Here is a 15,600-nt window from a genome sequence, read left to right as displayed (position 1 = left end):
TTAAATATAATATATATTAAAAAAAATTTTAAAAAGCTACATCTTTTGTCTATTAAGTTCAGGGAATATAATATATGGAGAATGAAAACTAAATTCAATTACCAAAATTGCCCATGCCGCTGCCCCAGATTCGCGTGATCTTCAAGGCCCAATCCATTCACAAATCCTCAAATTCATTGTAATTTTAGATGCAATTGAAGACTTGATGGAACACATTCTTTGGTGACCGAAGATTTGAAGGCTATGGTGTCGCGATTCGCGAGCTTTTTGTTTGGTTGCTGTTGCTATGCAATAATGCAAGAGCGTGAGAGAAGCGGGTTAAATGGACAAGGCATATTTGTAATTTCAAGAAAAAGTTGCGGATGGTAAATGAATACGAACACACACACACATATATATATATATATACACGCACAAGAGTATATCAGCTCTTCTATTTATCTCAATTATTCATATTTGTTATTTCAAGTAGTAAATAGGGGAGAAAAAAAAGAGAAATCATCAATAAATCTGTGTGTTTCATCTACACAGTTGGGAGAATAGCAAAAACCCGTTTGTAAATAGGTATCAACCTGACCTAACTTGAGCCAACGACTAGGGATAGGTTGGGTTTCAAGGTTGAGAAATTTGAGAACTGAGTTCGAGTTAAATCTAAAACAACTGGCCCATACTATCTTGTAACTATCTTACTTTTGGTTCATAGATCAATTTGATAGCCATTAAAAATAATAGACAAATAGTAAAAGCTTCACCTAGAATGATTAGCTGTAAATGAAGCTTATACCCTAAAAAGTTGAAGTTTATTAAAGTTGAAGTTTATTAAAGTGAAATGCAAAATTTTATCCAAAGTTTCATGTTTTTCACTTTTTCTCTACTCTATTATTGTTCGCAATAATAAAGATTGATTAAGGCTTTAAATTGAAAAGGTTTCAAAAGTTTATAAATTTAATTGATAAAACTAAAAACTTGTAACGAATAAATTGTTGGTCTTTTCATGTAATTTCCTCCTTTAATACAAAACTACCTTGGTAAACTATGCTCAAATGGGAGTACTCTTTGTATCAATATCAAGCACTAACATACTAACATAGGAAAACGGAATAAATATAGAATAGAGAGAGAATAAATAGTTTGTTGAAGAAGTAATTTAAAAAAAGAAAAAAGAAAAAGAAAAAAGGCTAGTGGTTCATTGAGAGGCCTTTTAAGAATATAGTATTAAAGAATGAGTTTTAATTATTCAACTGCTAAAATCTCTTTGTATCTCAAAAAATAATTAGGATTTGTTGTTTTTTTTTTTTTTTTTTTTTTTTGAGAAGCAAGATAATTTGGATTGAATCTCAACTATACTAAAAATAAATTTAGTGGTATCTTAACTAATGAAAAAGAGGGCCACCATTACGAAGGAATTCAAAGTCTCGAGAAACTGCAGAGCAAGAAATTCAAACCCAAGATCACGAAGAAGCTGGCAGAAGGCTCAAAGAAGTGTAACATCTATTTCCTTTTCATTTTTCATATGGTTACTAATGCTAGTTTCAGTACAGTGATTCCCCTAACACACATTGATTTACAAACATTGCTTAACAATCGCAAATATTCACCATCCTCTAGTATGCATAATCTGTACGCCTCACTCACACACGCTCATCGCATACGCATACACCGATACACCATCCAAAAATCCAATCCAACTGACACATTAGCTAACCCAGCTTTCTACTAAAAAGAAAAAAAAAAAAAAAAAGCTATAACCCCGCTGAGCTTAAACATGGTTACAATTTTCATATTAACTCGTACAAAAATTCATGTTTATTTTATTATAAAAACTTACTTATTCTATTTTGCTTGCTCAATTTTTAAAGCACCATATATCAGATTATTTATTTTACACTATATTTCAATAAAATATCATTTTATCTATTTTGTTTTTTCACACACAACATAACAACCACTTACTCTCTTTATTCATACTTAGAATACATAAAGAAATAATAAAATATAAAATAAAATAGTGTAAATTTACATACTTATTGTAGCATGCATATTTACACAATTTTACCTTATTTGATATGGATAGTTTTTAGGGGAAACAAATGTGTAAATTTGACACAATTTTTTATTATACAAACTTTGATATGATTTCTCTGAAAAGGCCATCACATTCTTCCAAAATCACATCTCAACCCACTAATTTTTCCAAAATTATATTTTAATACTTAAAGTTTTCTAAAATTTCATTTTGACCCCAAAATTTACTCGAAATTTCATTTTGATCATAAGCTTTTCCAAAATTACATTTTAAATTCAAAAGCTTTCTAAAACTACACTTTGACCTAGAAAACTAAACAATTGCTCAAAACATTTCAAAATTTTCACCTTTGTTCTTAAACTACAAAAAATTGCACTTTTCCACCTAAACTTTTAAGAATTGCACAAAAGTCCATAAGTTGATAGTTCATAGACATCACCATTTTCAAACCCAAATTTTACCAAATTATTATCATGACAAAGTTTATGAACAAAGGCTAGATCATATGCAATTTCAGGAACTCTAAGAACATTTATAAGTTTAAGAAGAAAATGAGAACTATGTGAGTGATTGGAAGGCCTTGACCATTACCCACTATTATGTGTTCTTGACCACCATAGGGCTTAGGAAAGGACAAGTTATTCAAGTTGGAAGTAAAATGATTTGTAGCTCCACTGTTTGCCAACCAAGGTTCTGGATTATGATTAGCATTGGAACTAGCTACCATTGCTGCCAATTTTGTTGGTGGATGCTAGCCTTAAAAAGCATAGTCCATTTTGTGATAGCATTCAACGGCCAAATGACTCATTTTGCCACAGATTTGACATCATGACCTTGAGGAAGAGGATTGAAGGGAAAACTGAGAGTATTGGCCCTATGATTGATTGTAGGATTGATTGTATTGTCCATGACTTTGAAAATGAGAAGGATTGTTGCCTCAACCTCTTCCACCTTGAGAGTTGTTGCCTTTATCTCTTTCTCTGAATTGATTAGCATTTGGAGGCCTAGAATTGGTAACAGTTAGAGCAAAAGCATCTTTGATCTCAACAGATTCAGTTAAAGATTCTTCTTCTACAATGAGTAGATTGTTAAGTTCATCGAAGGTCAATTGTGCACTTCTAGTGTGAATAGTAGTCCTGAAGGAATTAAAATCCTTGGAAAGCCCTTTGAGAGCTATATGAAGCAATTCTTCATCATCAACAAGAATGCCAACTGCCATAAGTTTGTCCCTAGCCACTTTGATCCTTTGTAAATACACATCAACACTGTCAGTACCTTTCTTTATATTATGAATCTCACCTTTTAGACTCATGATGTGAGATCTCGAAACTGAGGAGAAACGATTCTCCAACAATTTCCACACTGCTTGAGCAGAATTACACCCCACAATGAGTGCAAGAGTCGCTGGAGATAGAGTTGAGTTAAAGAAGATCAGAAGTGCCTTCTCTTTCGATTTCCATAATTGAAAATTAGGATTCAGATTGCTTGTGATAGCACCAGAACTATCTTTGAAAAACTAATCTAGACAAGTTTGAGTACCATTGAGTAATTCCATCATTGACTAGGTCTCAAGCACCATTGAGATTTGGTGTTTCCAAGCAATGTAGCTAGAATTCTCTAATTTGCTTTTGTTTCCAAACAATGTTTGACATATTAGAGAGGAGAAGCAATGGTTGGTTTGTGCTGTGTATGGCTGTGTTTGTACCTGGGCAAGATGAGGGAGTAGACGCCATTGTTGAAGCTGGAGGAGCTGTGGTTAATCTGGAAGAGTGGTAGATTGAACCGTAGGCTCTAATACTATGAAGAAAACGTTTAAGCACAGAGTTTTTCTAAGATGAGAGAAAAGCTAAGAACAGAAGAAAAAAGGCGGAGAGAGAGTGTGTGTGTGTTTGAGAGAGAAAATTGGAAAGTATCTTACATAAATGATAATGTGTAATACATAGAGTTTATATAGGACCCAACTAATAATCATGTGGATCATTGGCTCTAACAGATCCCAAATTATACGAGTAACTAACTCTAGTAAACTAACAGAATTCTAACAAACTTAATAACCTTTGGCGCCATTTTCTCTTAACAAACTATTGACAAAACGGTGTCACTTGGCTCTCAGTCTTTCGATTGTTTTTATCTTTGATCTTGAGAGAGAAACATTGTCGGTTCAACAAGTGTTGTCACGTGTGAGAGCTTCCTCTTTTTCAGTCTCGCGTGTACCATTCTCTTGACTAGAAACGGTACCGTTTCTTTTGTCTTCAATAGTCCGTGACTGCTAGTGATGTTGTAGTTATCATGATGGTTGTATGGTAGTCTGAAAGTTCAAATATGTGTATAAACACCCTTGAACGTTTAGACTCCCAAATACAAAATAACCAATTCAAGCTTTATGACAAACAACTAGTGTGCGGAAAATGAACATAAGCTATAAACATATTGGAAATCAATCTAAGTCAATTATAAATCACATCCATAGCAGAAAATAAAATGCAAAGATAAAGGGAAGAGAGATGCAAACACAAGGACAACACACGATGTGTTATCGAAGAGGAAACCGAAGCCCTCGGCGTAAAACCTCTCCGCCACCCTCCAAGCGGTCAATAATCCACTAGAAAATGTAGTTGGGATACATGAACAACAATAGACCCTCCAAGCCTAATCTACCCGATCTACCTAAGCCCTCCAAGCTTCTTGCTCCAACGAGGTTGCGCCGAACCTTTTTCTTTTCTAGCTTACCGGATTTCGCTACTAGACCGTAGCATCTGCCATCCTTGGCATCTTCCAATGCTTCCCAAAGCTCCAAAAACACTCGACACTTTAAATTGGTATGGGTAGTTTTTGGATAGAAATCTCCTCTCAATAGGTATGACAATGAGAGAGGGAATGAGAAGAGACTACAAAGGTTTCTCTCTAAGAATGAGTAGCTCTCTCTAATTGGGTGGGTGTTTTGAGGAAACCTCTCTTAGGGTTTTTCTCTCTGAATAGCCACACATATTTTGTGGGAATGAGGGGTATTTATACTGGTGTGAGAATGGAATGCGAAGAGTCAGTTTTTCCAAAAACAGGGCTGGCTGGCGACTTGACTGAGTCGCGAGTTCAAGCCGCGAGCTAGCTGAATGGCCAGTCTGGTGTTTTTGTCCTATAGTGCTCCAACTGGCATGACTGTTCAGCTCCCCTGCATGCTTTGCACGTGTGCAACTTTTGGCGGCTTGCAAGCCGCGAGCCACCCGCGAGTCCTAGCCGCGAGTCTCTGCTTCACTGCACTGTCTTGAGCATTTCTTCACACTCTCTCACACACTACCCTTACATGATCCCCACCTAAATACAGAGTTTCTAAGTGCTGTATTACAAGCAAATTTGTCATGGAATAAAGCCAACACATGGTTGATTAAATTCAACCTTACAATCTTCCCCTTTGGCTATTCCATGACAAAACATCCTAAAACAGACTCTAGACTTAAACGTGAGTTTGGGAACAATGGCAAAACTCACTGACACCTAAATCTAGAAGCTGTGTAGCTCTTGAATCATATGAACATGAATCTCCTGAAACACAACAATACACCATGATCATTGTATGCAGAAAAGTATGAAATGCATATGAAGCAAGCAATATGTGATCAAGCAAATATGGAGTTAAGAAACAAATCATGACTTGATCAACGAAGTAATCACTACAAAGTAGTGACCACAATGCTTATTCACACTTGGAATGAACACTAGGACATACAAGCTAACAAGCACAAGGCAAGATACTTGTATGCTCAACACTCAACCAATGCATAATACACAAGGTATATGCATCTAGGAACAATCCTACAAGGGCACAAGAGTGACAGTACATAAATCAAAATGCAAGACATTTAGATTAAAGTACTGATTTCAACATAGCATAAAGGATGCATTAAGCAAGGTACATACCATAAAGCCGACAAACTATGTATAAAACATTAACCCTAAAAGCTTACAAAAGCACATAGGTACAAACACATTATATTGAATAAAAACTTAAACAATATAAAGTAAAAGTGCATGAAGTTTCTCCCCTTCAAAGTGATGAGAAGCTGTGATGCACTTGGAACATATATACTTGTAACCTGAAACACTTGCACAAAACACATTAGACCCTCAAGGTAAAGCAAGTAATAAAAGGACAAATATAATGTAACAAACAAATTGCGATCAAGTAAACATGATGTAAAACATATGAGCAACTTGATCAAACACCAAAACAGTCATATAGAAATTACTACAATGATCACATAGCAAATCAATTGATCATCCGAACATGCATTCAATGAAGCACAATAACATAAGGAAGTATGCATGTCCAAAACAAAAACATGATGCGAAGAGAACCACAAAACATAACTCAAAGCACCATAAAGCCTGTGCTTGTTCAAAACAAAGTTTTCTTATTATCTCAATGTCTTCTCCCCCTTGGTATATGCATCTCCCCTATGGAATATCTCTCCCCCTACAAATGTGCATGAGAAATAGAATTTCTCCCCCTAAGGATGCGCACAAGAGTCATATAGAAATAACAAAATACTCCAAAATATTCTCTAGAGTATACTCTGCCCCTTTTTGTCAGGAATAGACAAAGGGTCAAGAAGAAACGAGGGCAAGAGATGAAGGTACGAACAATGCTAATGATGCATGAGGGGTGCAAGATGAATGAGAAAATGAAGCTCAAACCCATGACAAAGTAAAATGCTACAAAGCATAAGACAGACATGACATGCTAGGATGAAGAAGTAAGGTATAGATCAATGCATGACAAGAGTAGCAAAGGTGTGTGCAAAAGGTGGCTAAGTGCAATGCATTACCAATGCATAAAAATGCACATGTGGGGCAAGGTGTGTTAAATACACAACCAATGAACCAAACATGTTCCTAATGAGGAAACATGAGAAACCCCAAAGTTTGGTACTCATCGGAGTCCAAACAAGCGAGAAAATGTCTAAGAGGCATTTTATCAAACATCTAGCATGCACACTATGAACAAAAATGTGAAACAATGCATGAACATCATGAAATCCACCCTTAATACATGTTCTTTCTGCCACAAGGGGCCAACATCCAATGCATATCAACAAAAGAAACCAATCCCATGAAGAAATTTGACAAAAATTAAGTTTTCCCAACCTCAATGATAAAAATCCCAACTAAGAGCATAAAACTCTCCAAAACATAATCTAAGGATCAAAATCAATGAAAAGAGTTTATAATTACCTTAGAGATGTTAATGGATAGAAAAACCATTCAAATTGGTTGGGTTTTGATGTAAAAATATTGAAAGAGGGGTTTTAGAGAGGATGGGAGAGGTTTAAAACAAGTTTCCCACGAAAAAGCTGTTTAAAAAGCTGATTCTGAGCGTCTCGCGACTGGCGAGTCGCGAGCCAAGTTGCGAATGAGCCGCGAAACCTCTCTATATGAACTCGCAGCTTAAACTCACGGCTTGCAAGCCGCCAAACCGAGTAGCCAAAACTAGCAGCTTGCTGGCAGCTTACGCAAGTAGCCAAAATGAGTGGCCAAAAATTCTGACACTTGTTTTTCAAAACAGAACATGTTTAAACATTGAAAAACAAAGTAAGCACTAAACATAAACACAAAAAGTGATAAAAATCACTTCCAAAAACATATAAAATGATCAAAAATCTTTTTGGATTAATCCATATAAGATTGAGCACACACACATCACATTTAGACAAGTACAATCTAACAAATGAATAAGACATTCACTGAACATTAGGCAAGTGTGTTATGTGTGTGTATCAAATGTGGAATAGTCCTTAGTTTAGAGTGAAGTTTTAATGATCAATTCAATCAAGTCATACACAACTAGTACTAAGTCAAGTGGTCTATCTCAATTATAGAAATGAACATATATGACCTCCCACAAGAAAATGATTACATAAGATTGAAGCTTTTCATTTGGCTTCTTACAATTCATATCATTTGATCATTTTGAATCAATACAACTCATTTTTGATATTGATGCCTAAAATTTTTCATATTTCAATTTGATGAACAAGCCTTTGACTTTTTGGGCATCATACATTTTCATATAAGTCGCTTTCTCTTTTTCCTAGTCGAATACTAGTATGTGCGATGGCTTTTGCAGCTCATTATCTCTTTTCATTTTGAGATTTACATTCATTGAGCTCTTTAAGTGATAAAAAAATAAAAGAGTGGGAAGAGATATAAGCAACTGTCTCTTCCCACAGTGATGATGAAGATTGGCTCCTTCCTAACTGCTTCCCAGAAATCCAAACAACTGTCTCACAGTGATGATGATGGTGAGAACCAGGTTTAGTATAATGCCTCTCAAGGATTTGACAATGGAGAGGAAGAGAGATGAGGAATTTGAAGAGATTCTAAGGTAGAGATTGTGGGTGAAACAATCTGGTTTTTCTTTAGGGTTTCTCTCTCAAAATTCTCTCTGGAAGCTCTCTTTCAATCGTGGGTAATAGGGGTATTTATACTGGAGTGGAGAGGAATGTGAAACGTCAGAATTCTACAAAACAGGGGTGGCTCGCGGCTTGACCTCGCGGCTTGACTAAGTCGCGAGATCCAGTCGCGAGATAACCGTATGGCCAGTTGTCCTGTTTTGTCCTGTAGTGCTCCAGCTAGCAGACTGTTCACCTTCCAGCATGCTTGGCACGTGAGGTTGCTTCTGGCGGCTTGAAGCCGCGAGTCACCCGCGAGACCCAGCCGCGAGACTCTGTTTTCTTGCACACTCTTGAGCAAACTTCACTCTATCTCACTCACTACCGTTACATCAAACCCACCTAAATACAGGGTTACTAAATGCTGAATTACAAGCAAATTTGGCACGGAATAAAGCCAATTAGATGGTTGAATAAATTCAACCTTACAATCTCCCCCTTTGGCTATTCCGTGACAAAACCCTAAAACAGACTCTAGACTTAACATGTGAGTTGGGAACAGTTGAACAAAACTCACTCACACCTAACTCTAGAAGCTGTGAAGCACTTGAATCATATGAACATAATACTCCTGAAACACAACAATACACCATGATCATTGTAAGCAGAAAATCATAAAATGCATATGAAACAGGCAATATGTGATCAAGCAAAGATGGAGTTATGAAACAAACCATGGCTTGATCAACCAAGTGAACACCACAATGTAGTGATCACAGTGCTCATTCACACTTGGAATGAACACAAGGACATACAAGTTGACATGCACAAGGCAAGACACTTGTATGCTCAACACTCAACCAATGCATATCACACAAGGCATATGCATCTAGGAACAATCCTACAAGGGCACAAGAGTGACAGTACATAAACCAAAATGCATAACATTTAGATTAAAGTACTGATTTCAACATAGCATAAAGGCTGCATTAAGCAAGGTACATACCATAAAGCCTACAAACTATGCAATAAACATAAACCCTAAAAGCTTACATAAGCACATGGGTACAAACACACACATCCTGAATAACAGTTTACAAAACAACATAAAGTGAAAACTTAAGCTGAAGAAGAATGTAAAGACACTCCCCCTTAGGTAAAAAAACACTCCCCCTCTGATCATGCCTATCTCTCCCCCTTTTTGTCATGGAATAGGCTAGTCATCCTCTTCCAGCTTTCTCTGAATCTGATCCAATTGGGTCTGAAGAGAAGTAAACTTCATATCCCACCGAGTGCTTTGATGGTGTAGAGAAGCTGTGAGCCCAGACATCTTTGTATTCAAGTCGTGGACAGAGGATACAATACGTTCAAGTTTCCCATCGAGGGAGAGAGTGCTAAACGGAGAGTCACTGGGAGATGCAGACGTTTCTGGTTTGGCTCTCTTCCGACTATGTCCAATGCTCGCATTGAATGTGCGCATGTTGATTGGACTTGGTTTGGACATAGGGGATTCATCATCCATGGGATAAACTCCCTTGAGCTTCAAGATCCGGGAAATTAGACTGCAAAAGGGAACGCATATCCGAGACTCATTTCGAAGAACCGTTTTTCGCAGAACATGAAAGATATGAGCACAGATGTCTATTTCCACATCAGAGATTAGATCATGAAGAAACAAGGCCCGTCCAAGGTTCATATACCCAGTGCTGGACAAAGGGTACAAATTGTGAAACATTACAATCGTAAGCACTCTAAGCTTTGGAGAGAGAGAGGAAACACTGATGGACTTGCCATTGGGCGAGAACTCCAAATCTGGACCAAGACTCTCTTTAAGAAGCTCCTCATCAGGGCAGAGATCATCGTAAACTGGCGAATGTCGGAAAATGGGTCTGTTGATGTGAAGAATTTCGGCCAGATATGCAGGAGAGATAGAAAAGCTCTTTTTCCGAACCCAGCACTTAAGTTCATCTCCTTCCACAATTGCGTTGGCATAAAACTCTTTTACCAACTCCTCATACGCGTCATCCGGATCAGAGAGAAGGTAATTCCAATCCTTGTGAGCGAACCATTTTAGAATGTCAGTGTCATGAAGGGATGACTGATCCAAAGCTCTCTCTAGTAATGGTGTGGCATGAAGAAAGAAATTCTCATAAGACTGATAGGCTGCATATGATCTGAACCTGTCGGGATCGAATCTCTTTGATGAAGAGCGAGTCCCTCTTGGTGGAGGTGAGAAATCATCAACGTCTATGACCGGTTCCTTCCCTTTGGAACTTCCTCCTTTTACAGCAGCTTTCTTAAATGGTGACATGACCAGTCTGCAATATGAACAAGGAAAATGACAGAACACAATCCAACAAGCTTTATTAGCAGAGGGTTAGTGGAAATATAGGGACAATGAAGAAACCCTAACATCTGGATGATAATGGTCAGAGAAAATCAATGAGGGACACACAAGGTCCAAATCGAACTACACCGTAGATGAAGATCAAAAATAACCACAGAATCAGCTGAAAAAGGACCCACATTCAACAACACATCAACATGAAACCACACAGGATCATAGTAAAACACTACAACAACAGCAGATCAGACACAAAAGAGCAAACCCTAGCTAAGCACATGATGAAGAACACAAAAACCATCCAAAATAAACTAGCTCACAAACGGAAACACAAGTTTCCATAAGCTAAGCATGGATAAAGAGAAATGGTTGAGCGAGAAACCCATCACAAAATCACAAACAAATTGTGAAAAATCCAGAGGGAAAACCATAACAACAAGTACAATAGAGTTCAAGACAGAAATATCATACCTGTTAGTCGACGAGTTTGATCTGAAAGAAGGCAAACAAGGGAGATCGAAAATGGAGACACGGTGGGATGGGTAAGAGCAGATGAAGAAGACAATGAACAGTCACAAAAAGATCGAGGGAAAAACAAAAAGTTTAAAACTGCCCTTATTTCTGCAAAACACGCGTTTTTCGCGACTGGATTAAGTCGCCACACAGTCGCCAGCTCAAGCCGCCAAGGTACACAAGAACAAAAATTTGAAAAAAATTTCTAAGTGTTTTTCGCGACTGGAAGGTCTACCCGCGAGTAAGTCGCGAGCTGAGCCACGAAAATCTCTGAGTGAACCTCGCGACTGGACCTTCCACCCGCGAACAAGTCGCCAAAAATGACCAACGACGGTGCGACTGAGGCTCGCGACTTGACACACCCGCGACTGAGCCGCCAAAACAGGGCAAAACTGGCTTTTTGAAATTTTCAGATTTTTCAAACAAAATACTTTCCAAAAACACCTAAAACACTCAAAAATCTTTTTGTGCTTGAATTAACAAAGATTGAGCATGTGAAAACACATTTCATCAAGTACAATCACACAAATGAATATGGCATTTATTGAACAAAAACTTGTGTGTTGTGTGTGGATATCAACCATGAGATAGTCCGTCGTCTAATGTGAAGCTTCAATGATCAATTCAACCAAGGCATACACAATTAGCACTAGATCATGTGACCCATCTCAATTATAGAAATATGTATATATGACCTCCCACATAAACTTGATAACATGATTTGGAGCTTTACATTTGACTCCACTTTCAATCAACACAATTGATCTTTTTGATCTTTTTGAGACAATCACCTCTCATTGTGAGAGTGATAAATGATATTTCACTTTAAGGAATAAGCCTTTGGCTTTTTGAATAAACAATCATTTCAATATAAGGTCGCTTACCCTTTTTCCTAGTCAAATACTAGAATGTGCGACAGGCTTTTGCAGCTCAATATCTCTTTTCATTTGGAGATTTACATTTGGTGAGCTCTTTTTAACAAAACAAAAATAAAGAGTGGGAAGATATATAGACACAAGTCTATGCAAGTCTCAAGATCAACAAAACCATTCACTAATCATTCATGACAAGTTTGAAGATCTATTTACAACAATCACAAAGATTTCAAGATTTTTCCCACAGAGATATACGTGCATGAAAACAAGTAATGTTCGAAAATGCACAAAGCCATTAGCACAAAGGTACAAGGCAAAACAAGTTTTGAGACAAAATCTCAACAAAGTCAATCAAGCTTTTTGATTTTCTAATTTTTATGTGGTTTTTGGATTTTTGACATAAAAGAAGAAAAGCGATTGAACAAACAAAGAAAGAACCAACAAAAGTAACAGAAGGACAAACAGACAATAAACATATTGCACAAAGGTTTAACAAGGAAGTGTGTGCCACATCACAAGCAAATGTATCAAATTAGAAATATGTGAAGCACACAATACACAAGAGAATCAAGGAATTGTACCGACACCAATGGTCTTACGGAGTGATTCAAACCGTGGACCATCGAGAGGCTTGGTGAAGATGTCCGCCTTTTGATTGTCGGTGTGTATGAACTCAAGACACACAACTCTTTCCTCTACCAAATCCCGAATGAAATGGTAGCGTATCTCTATGTGTTTAGACTTAGAGTGCTGAACAGGATTCTTGGAAAGATTGATGGCACTGGTGTTGTCACAGAAGACACACATCGTTTCTTGAGGAATTCCATAGTCATGAAGTAATTTCTTCATCCAAAGAAGCTGAGTGCAGCAACTTCCAGCAGCGATGTATTCTGCTTCTGCAGTAGATAGAGACACTGAATTCTGCTTCTTGCTCATCCATGAGACAAGATTGTTACCAAGATAAAAACAGCCGCCTGAAGTGCTTTTCCGATCATCTACACTGCCAGCCCAGTCAGCATCTGAATACCCAGCAAGACAATCATTTGAGTCTTTTGAATACCACAGACCATAGTTTGCAGTACCATTCACATATCGAATGATTCGCTTAGCAGCAGTCAGATGAGATTCCTTCGGATTAGCTTGGTACCTGGCACAAACGCCCACACTAAAAGCAATGTCTGGTCTGCTGGCTGTAAGGTAGAGCAAACTCCCTATAATGCTCCTATACAATGTAGGACTTACTTCAACTCCCGACGAATCCACATTCAGTTTAGTGGAAGAGCTCATGGGGGTGGAGGCATGTTTTTTGGATTCTAGCCCAAACTTCTTGACAATGTTTCTGGCATACTTTTCTTGAGATACAAAAATACCCTCCTTCTGTTGTTTGACTTGAAGACCCAAGAAGAATGTGAGCTCCCCCACCATACTCATCTCGAACTCCTTCTTCATCTCTTCAGAAAATTCAGTAGCACGATCTTCGATGGTTGCCCCAAACACTATGTCATCTACATAGACTTGTGCCACAAGGAGATAACCTTCATCATTTTTGACAAACAGAGTTCGATCTGCATACCCTCTCTTGAAACCTCTGTCTAGAAGATACTGTGTAAGACGATCGTACCAGGCTCTAGGCGCTTGTTTTAAACCGTAAAGGGCTTTCTTCAATCTTAGAACATGATCTGGAAAATGAGGATCTTCAAATCCTTTTGGTTGCTCAACAAATACTTCTTCATTTAGATATCCATTCAGAAACGCGCACTTTACATCCATTTGATAAAGTTTGAAATTCAAGGTGCACGCAATGGACATGAGGATGCGAATGGATTCGAGTCTTGCCACCGGAGCAAAAGATTCATCAAAATCCACTCCTTCAACTTGAGTGTATCCTTGAGCTACTAACCGAGATTTGTTTCGGATTATCTCTCCATCTTCATCAGTTTTGTTCTTAAAAATCCATTTTGTCCCTATAACATGAATGTTCTCAGGCCGTGGAGCAAGTTCCCACACATCATTCCTCACAAACTGATTCAGCTCTTCATGCATTGACTCAACCCAATTCTCATCTTGAAGAGCCTCTTCAACCCTTTTTGGTTCAAACTGTGCAAGATAGCAGTGATATGTTACATGATTCGCTAGCAGAATGTTTCCTTTCCTGAGGCGAAGACCGTCATTAAGAGATCCTATGATGTTACTTTCCGGATGATTCTTGATAACTCTTGAAGATGGCCTTTTCGAAGTGGATACTTCCTCACTACGAGAGATAGGAGGATGAATTTCAGGAGGAGTAAGAGGGCTTGAGGTTCTAGACACCGATCTCGTTTCCATTCTTTGGTTGATTGGAGTCGATTCTACTTCTGGTATAGGTTCTTCACCTTCTATATCCAAAGCTTCTACCTCAACATCTGTCTCTTTGGTGCTTGGCCCTTCTACATCATCAATCATTTCCACCTTAGGTAAGGCATCATCAATCTTGACATTTATGGACTCCATCACAGTCTTTGTTCTCTTGTTAAACACTCTATACGCTCGACTTGTAGTAGAGTAGCCAAGAAAAATACCCTCATCACTTCTCGCATCAAACTTCCCAAGATTCTCTCGATCATTTAAGATATAGCATTTACTTCCAAACACCCGGAAATACTTCACTTTTGGCTTCTTCCCATTCCATATCTCATAGGCAGTCTTCTTTGTACCAACTCGAAAGAAAATCCTGTTGCCAATGTGACACGAGGTGTTGACAGCTTCTCCCCAAAATTTTTGAGGTATTTGCTTGTTGAGCAACATGACTCTTGCCATTTCCTGAATCACACGATTTTTTCTTTCTACCACTCCATTTTGTTGTGGAGTTTTGGGAGCTGAAAATTCTCTCTTAATTCCATTCTTTTCACAGAAAGACTCGAATCTTGCATTCTCAAATTCCCTCCCATGATCACTTCTAACTTTGGCTATTGGAATCCCTTTTTCATTTTGTAGTTTCTTGCACAGAATCTCCAACCTCTCACAAGCTTCTGATTTTTCTCTAAGGAATTCAACCCAAGTGTATCTTGAGTAGTCGTCCACAATAACCATAATGTATCTCTTTCCCCCTAGGCTTTCAGTTTTGGTAGGCCCCATTAGATCAACATGAAGTAACTCCAAGCACCGAGAGGTGGCTATCACATTCACCTTGTGATGACTTGCCTTAGTTTGCTTCCCCATTTGACACGCACCACAAACGGTCTTCTTCACTTTTCCAAATTTAGGAAGTCCCTCGACTGCTTCTAGTTTGGAGACTTTTGATACTTGTTTGAAGTTGGCATGCCCGAATCTATGATGCCACAACTCCAACATATCCACACGAGCACTTCTGCAGGATATGGGTGCCGTGGAAACTATTCCATAACAGTTATCTGTAGTCCGATTTCCTTCCAAAACCTGAATCCCCTCTTCATTGATGATCACACATCCCTTCTTAGA

Source organism: Quercus lobata, chromosome 5 (assembly GCF_001633185.2).
Source record: "Quercus lobata isolate SW786 chromosome 5, ValleyOak3.0 Primary Assembly, whole genome shotgun sequence".
Taxonomy (NCBI): Eukaryota; Viridiplantae; Streptophyta; class Magnoliopsida; order Fagales; family Fagaceae; genus Quercus; species Quercus lobata.
The sequence above is the reverse complement of the archived record's forward strand: the minus strand, read 5'-3'. Positions refer to the sequence as shown.